A 7,858-nucleotide genomic window follows, 5' to 3' on the forward strand; every position below is an offset into this window, starting at 1 on the left:
CACAGTGACTGTACGTACATATCCCAACCAGAAGCCATGGATTACTGGCAACATCCGCATCGAGCTAAAGGCTAGAGCTGCCGCTTTCAAGGAGCGGAACGCTCATACGGATGCTTATAAGAAATCCCACTATGCCTTCAGACGAACCATCAAACAAGCAAAGCGTCAGTACAGGACTAAGATTGAATCCTACTACACCGGCTCTGACGCTCGTCGGATGTGGCAGGGCTTGAAAACTAATATGGACTACAAAGGGAAACCCAGACGCGAGCTGCCCAGTGATATGAGCCTACTAGACGAGCTAAATGCCTTTTATGCTCGCTTCGAGGCAAGCAACACTGAAGCATGCACAAGAGTACCAGCTGCTCTGGATGACTGTGTGATAACGCTATCGGTATCCGATGTGAACAAAATCTTTAAACAGGTCAACATTCGCAAAGCCACTGGGCCAGACAGATTACCAGGACATGTACTCAAAGCATGCACAGACCAACTGGCAAGTGTCTTCCCTGACATTTTCAACCTCTCCCTGACCGAGTCTGTAATACAAACATGTTTCAAGCAGAACACCATAGTCCCTGTGCCCAAGGAAGCGAATGGTAACCTGCCTAAATGATTAATGCCCCGTGGCACTCACATCAGTAGCCATGAAGTGCTTTGAAAGGCTGGTCATGGCTCACATCAACAGCATCCTCCCGGACACCCTAGACCCACACCAATTCACATACCGCCCCAACAGATCCACAGATGATAAATCTCAATCGCACTCCACACTGCCCTTTCTCACCTGGACAAAAGGAACACCTATGTGAGAATGATGTTCATTGACTACAGCTCAGCGTTCAACACCATAGTGCCCACGTCTGCCACACTGATCCTTAACACTGGGGCCCCTCAGGGGTGTGTACTTAGTCCCCTCCTGTACTCCCTATTCACCCACAACTGCGCGGCCAAACACGACTCCAACACCATCATGAAGTTTACTGATGACATAACAGTGGTAGGCCTGATCACCGACAACGATGAGATGGCCTATATGGAGAAGGTCAGAGAACTGGCAGTGTGGTGCCAGGATAACAACCTCTCCCTCAATGTGAGCAAGACTAAGGAGCTGATCGTAGACTACAGGAAAAGGCGGGCCGAACAGGCCCCCATTAACATCGACGGGGCTGTAGTGGAGCGGGTTGAGCGTTTCAAGTTCCTTGGTGTTCACACCAACAAACTATCATGGTCCAAACATACCAAGACAGTCGTGAAGAGGGCACGACAAAACCTTTTCCCCTCAGGAGACTGAAAAGATTTGGCATGGGTCCCCAGATCCTCAAAAGGTTCTACAGCTGCACCATCAAGAGCATCCTGACCGGATGCATCACCGCTTGGTATGGCAACTGCTCGGCATCTGACTGTAAGGCACTACAGAGGGTAGTGCGTACGGCCCAGTACATCACTGGGGCCAAGCTTCCTGCCATCCAGGACCTATATAATAGGCTGTGTCAGAGGAAAGACCATAAAATTGTTAGAGACTCCAGTCACCCAAGTAATAGACTGTTTTCTCTGCCACCGCACGGCAAGTGGTACCGGAGCGCCAAGTCTAGGACCAAGAGGCTCCTCAACAGCTTCTACCCATAAGCCATAAGACTGCTGAACAATTAATAAATCGCCACCGGACAATTTACATTGACCCCCCCCTTTTGTACACTGCTGCTACTTGCTGTTTATTATCTATGCATAGTCACTTCACCCCTACCTACATGTACAAATTACCTCAACTAACCTGTACCCCCGCACACTGACTCAGTACCGGTGCCCCCTGTATATAACCTCATTATTGTTGTTCTAATTGTGCTACTTTTTTATTATTACTTTTTATTTTAGTCTACTTGGTAAATATTTTCTTAACTCTTCTTGAACTGCACTGTTGGTTAAGGGCTTGTAAGTAAGCATTTCACGGTAAAGTCTACACTTCTTGGATTCGGAGAATGTGACAAATAAAGTTTGATTTGAATAGGAAAAAGTGCCTGTGTCTTTTATAGTGGAACATGGAGATTGATAGAGGGCACATCAGCATCGCCATAAAGCTTTATAGAGGGTATAACTGCTCCATAGGGACCAATAGAGGGGGCATCTGTCACAAAGCTTACTTGGCATCCTCCTTCTGTCTGTCCACATCCCAGAATTTGAGAATTCAGAACACTTCATTTGTTTTCATTTTAACTGAATTTTCATTTTAACTGTTGCTATTTCTCAACATTCATAGCGTTCGGATATGCGAAGTTGTGTGTTTCTCCTCAAACAGTTTATTTATTTCTGTGTGTTCTGTGGATTGGCTGTGTGAGAGAAATGTGTTGGAAGCGACAATAGACAAACACAGTCTGCTTTAACTAATAACACACAAACAATGATACATTTTTTTCTTTATTGAACACACCATGTAAACAATCACAGTGCAGGGTGGAAAAAGTATGTGAACCCCTAGGCTAATGACTTCTCCAAAAGCTAATATTGTGATTACCCTCCAGTCGGGTTAATATTAATGTGATTATGCCCCAGTCTGGGCTTAATATTAATGTGATTATCCTCCAGTCTGGGGTTGATATTAATGTCATTATGCCCCAGTCTGAGGTTAATATTAATGTGATTATGCCCCAGTCTGGGGTTAATATTAATGTGATTATCCTCCGGTCTGGGGTTAGTACTAATGTGATTATGCCCCAGTCTGGGGTTAGTACTAATGTGATTATCCTCCAGTCTGGGGTTAATATTAATGTGATTACCCTCCAGTCTGGGGTTAATATTAATGTGATTACCCTCCAGTCTGGGGTTAATATTAATGTGATTATCCTCCAGTCTGGGGTTAATATTAATGTGATTATCCTCCAGTCTGGGGTTAGTACTAATGTGATTATCCTCCAGTCTGGGGTTGTACTAATGTGATCATCCTCCAGTCTGGGGTTAATATTAATGTGATTACCCTCCAGTCTGGGGTTAATATTAATGTGATTATCCTCCAGTCGGGTTAATATTAATGTGATTATCCTCCAGTCTGGGGTTAATATTAATGTGATTATCCTCCAGTCTGGGGTTAGTATTAATGTGATTATCCTCCAGTCTGGGGTTAATATTCATATTAATGTGATTACCCTCCAGTCTGGGGTTAGTATTAATGTGATTATCCTCCAGTCTGGGGTTAATATTAATGTGATTATCCTCCAGTCTGGGGTTAGTACTAATGTGATTATCCTCCAGTCTGGGGTTAGTACTAATGTGATTATCCTCCAGTCTGGGGTTAATGTTAATGTGATTATCCTCCAGTCTGGGGTTAATATTCATATTAATGTGATTACCCTCCAGTCTGGGGTTAATATTAATGTGATTATCCTCCAGTCTGGGGTTAATATTAATGTGATTATGCCCAGTCTGAGGTTAATATTAATGTGATTATCCTCCAGTCTGGGGTTAGTACTAATGTGATTATCCTCCAGTCTGGGGTTAGTATTAATGTGATTATCCTCCAGTCTGGGGTTAATATTCATATTAATGTGATTACCCTCCAGTCTGGGGTTAATATTAATGTGATTATCCTCCAGTCTGGGGTTAGTATTAATGTGATTATCCTCCACTCTGGGGTTAATGTTAATGTGATTATCCTCCAGTCTGGGGTTAATATTCATATTAATGTGATTACCCTCCAGTCTGGGGTTAATATTAATGTGATTATCCTCCAGTCTGGGGTTAATATTAATGTGATTATGCCCCAGTCTGGGGTTAATATTAATGTGATTATCCTCCAGTCTGGGGTTAGTACTAATGTGATTATCCTCCAGTCTGGGGTTAGTATTAATGTGATTATCCCCCAGTCTGGGGTTAATATTAATGTGATTATCCTCCAGTCTGGGGTAGTATTAATGTGATTATCCTCCAGTCTGGGGTTAGTACTAATTTGATTATGCCCCAGTCTGGGGTTAATATTAATGTGATTATCCTCCAGTCTGGGGTAGTATTAATGTGATTATCCTCCAGTCTGGGGTTAGTACTAATGTGATTATCCTCTAGTCTGGGGTTAATATTAATGTGATTATCCTCCAGTCAGGTTAATATTAATGTGATTATCCTCCAGTCTGGGGTTAATATTAATGTGATTATGCTCCCATGTATTATCTCTGAATTGTGAAGACCAGAACACATACCACGAGCATAGAGAGAGAGAGATAGAGTTTCTCTCATTCTCCAGCCATATTTCCATGTCCCGGTCCGTATTGAGAGAAAAAGAGACCCAAGAGAGAGAAAAGAGTAGTGAATTGACCTCTGTGGTATTTTGTATCCAAACTCAACTTTGGACATTCTCATGTATTTTATCTGCCATAGAATGCTTGATAACATACAAACCACAAATATTAACCTGCTTCACTGTGACTGGGATTTGGGGAATGAATGAATATAAACTCTGGGATAAAATGAATTGTAGATCGCTGATTTCAGAAGTATATTTAATTTACACAGCAGTGGCTGTGTTTAAACAGTCAGCCCAATTCTGATCTTTTGACCAATTATAAAAAGGATACCTCAGAATTTTGCCAATGAGGCACGTTATATATTTCCCCTAAGTCAGATGAACCTGTGAATACCATTTCTATGTCTTTGTGTCCAGTATGAAGAAAGTTAGAGGTAGTTTCGTGAGCCAATGCTAACTAGCGTTAGCACAATGACTGGAAGTCTATGTATCTGCTAACATGCTCAGTCAGATTTTCTCCCCTCAAATCTGAGTCACACTGTGGGACTACTGCACATTTCTATATCAAGTCCCCACTCCTGTAAAACACAAGCCACAGATGTAAGCCCTGCCACAGTGGCCAGGCTCCAAGGAGGAGGAGGAGGAGATGGATGTAATCAGGCCACGAATCAGCTGTCTCATTGGCCAGGTTCTGGGGAGAAGAAGCAGATGATGTAATCAGGCCAGGAATCAGCTGTCTCATTGGCCAGGTTCTGGGGAGAAGAAGCAGATGATGTAATCAGGCCAGGAATCAGCTGTCTCATTGGCCAGGTTCTGGGGAGAAGAAGCAGATGATGTAATCAGGCCAGGAATCAACTGTCTCAGTGCCCAGGTTCTTGAGAGAAGAAGCTGATGATGTAATCAGGCCAGGAATCAGCTGTCTCATTGGCCAGGTTCTGGGGAGAAGAAGCAGATGATGTAATCAGGCCAGGAATCAGCTGTCTCATTGGCCAGGTTCTGGGGAGAAGAAGCAGATGATGTAATCAGGCCAGGAATCAGCTGTCTCATTGGCCAGGTTCTGGGGAGAAGAAGCAGATGATGTAATCAGGCCAGGAATCAACTGTCTCAGTGGCCAGGATCCAAGGAGAAGCAGCAGATGGATGTAATCAGGCCAGGAATCAACTGTCTCAGTGGCCAGGATCCAAGGAGAAGCAGCAGATGGATGTAATCAGGCCAGGAATCAACTGTCTCAGTGCCCAGGATCCAAGGAGAAGCAGCAGTTGGATGTAATTAGGCCAGGAATCAACTGTCTCAGTGGCCAGGTTCAGGGGAGAAGCAGCAGAGGGATGTAATCAGGCCAGGAATCAACTGTCTCAGTGGCCAGGTTCTGTGGAGAAGCAGCAGATGGATGTAATCAGGCTAGGATCCAATTGTTACTTTCCAGATAGCATTTCCAGAAGTGTTTGATTTGAACATGTTTTTTTTAGATTTTCCCAGTACAATTCAACATCATTGTATGTCCTGGGTGGAGGGAGTGGACAGATGATATTGAAAATGTCAGTCTTGTGTGCACTGTATGGCTTCTCAACATGAACTGAACAGGTCACACCATGGGACTTAAAGTTTCTAAATCAAGTGATAACTCCCTCTATGCTGCTGTGAATTAAATGGACTTCTGAGAGAACTGAAGATATGGAATCCCTCCACTGTCTAACACTGATTTAATCCCAGCCACAATCTCATCTAATTGGGCCTCTCAGGAGAGACTAGGACTTTTCTGGCCTGCATCCCATTGATAGCCCAACTAGCCAAAATCTGACCCTTGCCTTAACCCTAACCAAACCCCTAACCTTAACCCTAACCTAGGGAGGGTAATCAGTTTTTCCCGGGCATTGACTCGGTAGGTTGGACTGCAGATGACAGAGCTATAGGCCGGTGCCACTGACAGTTACAAAACTGTGAGAAGAAAGCAGACTGACCGTATACTGTGTAACGATTCGTCACGTGGTCGCGTATGCTTGTGAGGCAGAGAATCCCTGGTCAGAACCCTGCAAAGGGACTGAGAAGGAAGCTATACCGCACAGTGACGCCTGTTATACCACTGAACAGAGCGTTGGTTCATGTCAAGGCACAGTACTGGGCAAGGCAGGCTGACCTTCCCTTAACCCCATCTCAATGTTGAGTCAACATGCACTCCACAGCTTTGACTGTCTGACATTTACTTAGCCCCCGTAGCATGTAGTCTTCTAGCCCCGTAGCATGTAGTCTTCTAGCCCCGTAGCATGTAGTCTTCTAGCCCAGTAGCATGTAGCCTTCTAGCCGCGTAGCATGTAGTCTTCTAGCCCACATAGCATGTAGTCTTCTAGCCCACATAGCATGTAGTCTTCTAGCCCCGTAGCATGTAGCCTTCTAGCCCCGTAGCATGTAGCCTTCTAGCCCCGTAGCATGTAGCCTTCTTGCCCCGTAGCATGTAGCCTTCTTGCCCCGTAGCATGTAGCCTTCTTGCCCCGTAGCATGTAGCCTTCTTGCCCCGTAGCATGTAGTCTTCTAGCCCACGTAGCATGTAGCCTTCTATCCCCGTAGCATGTAGCCTTCTAGCCCCGTAGCATGTAGTCTTCTAGCCTCGTAGCATGTAGTCTTCTAGCCCCGTAGCATGTAGTCTTCTAGCCCCGTAGCATGTAGCCTTCTTGCCCCGTAGCATGTAGTCTTCTAGCCTCGTAGCATGTAGTCTTCTAGCCCCATAGCATGTAGTCTTCTAGCCCACGTAGCATGTAGCCTTCTTGCCCCGTAGCATGTAGCCTTCTAGCCTCGTAGCATGTAGTCTTCTAGCCCACGTAGCATGTAGTCTTCTAGCCCCGTAGCATGTAGCCTTCTAGCCTCGTAGCATGTAGTCTTCTAGCCCCGTAGCATGTAGCCTTCTAGCCTCGTAGCATGTAGTCTTCTAGCCCACGTAGCATGTAGTCTTCTACTACAGCCTGGGGATGAGTTTATCAAGAATCTGAGAGCAGGAGTGCTGGTTAAAGACCAGGTTTCATTTTAACATCACAATGAATAAGATTACATGGGCGGGTGTTTCAAGGATCAATCAACACACAGCCCCACTAGACCCCACCCTTCCATGTAAAAAGGTGGTCCCTGTACTGCAGAAGCACCAAGCCAGAAGTTGGACATTCAGTTAGCCTTGTATAGTCCTGTACTGCAGAAGCACTAGGCCAGAAGTTGGACATTCAGTAAGCCTTGTATAGTCCTGTACTGCAGAAGCACTAGGCCAGAAGTTGGACATTCAGTAAGCCTTGTATAGTCCTGTACTGCAGAAGCACTAGGCCAGAAGTTTGATGTTCAGTTAGCCTTGTATAGTCCTGAGCCCAGAGCCAGCTAGACCGAGGCAGAGCTGCAGGTTAAATATGTGGGACGGCAAATTATCAACACCATCTGACAGCAGAACTCTAGATAGTGCACACTCATGAAAAACCATATCCAGATTTCTCTCCTCTCACCCCCCCCCCCCCCCCCCCCCACACACACACACACACACACACACACACACACACACACACACACACACACACAGAATGAGAATGTTGGCAGAAAAGGAACTAGAACCATACCATTCAGCATCAAGTTTGAAAATAATTTGTGAAGCGCTCT

The sequence above is a fragment of the Salmo salar genome, chromosome 06, assembly GCF_965601325.2.
Source record: "Salmo salar chromosome 06, fSalSal1, whole genome shotgun sequence".
Taxonomy (NCBI): Eukaryota; Metazoa; Chordata; class Actinopteri; order Salmoniformes; family Salmonidae; genus Salmo; species Salmo salar.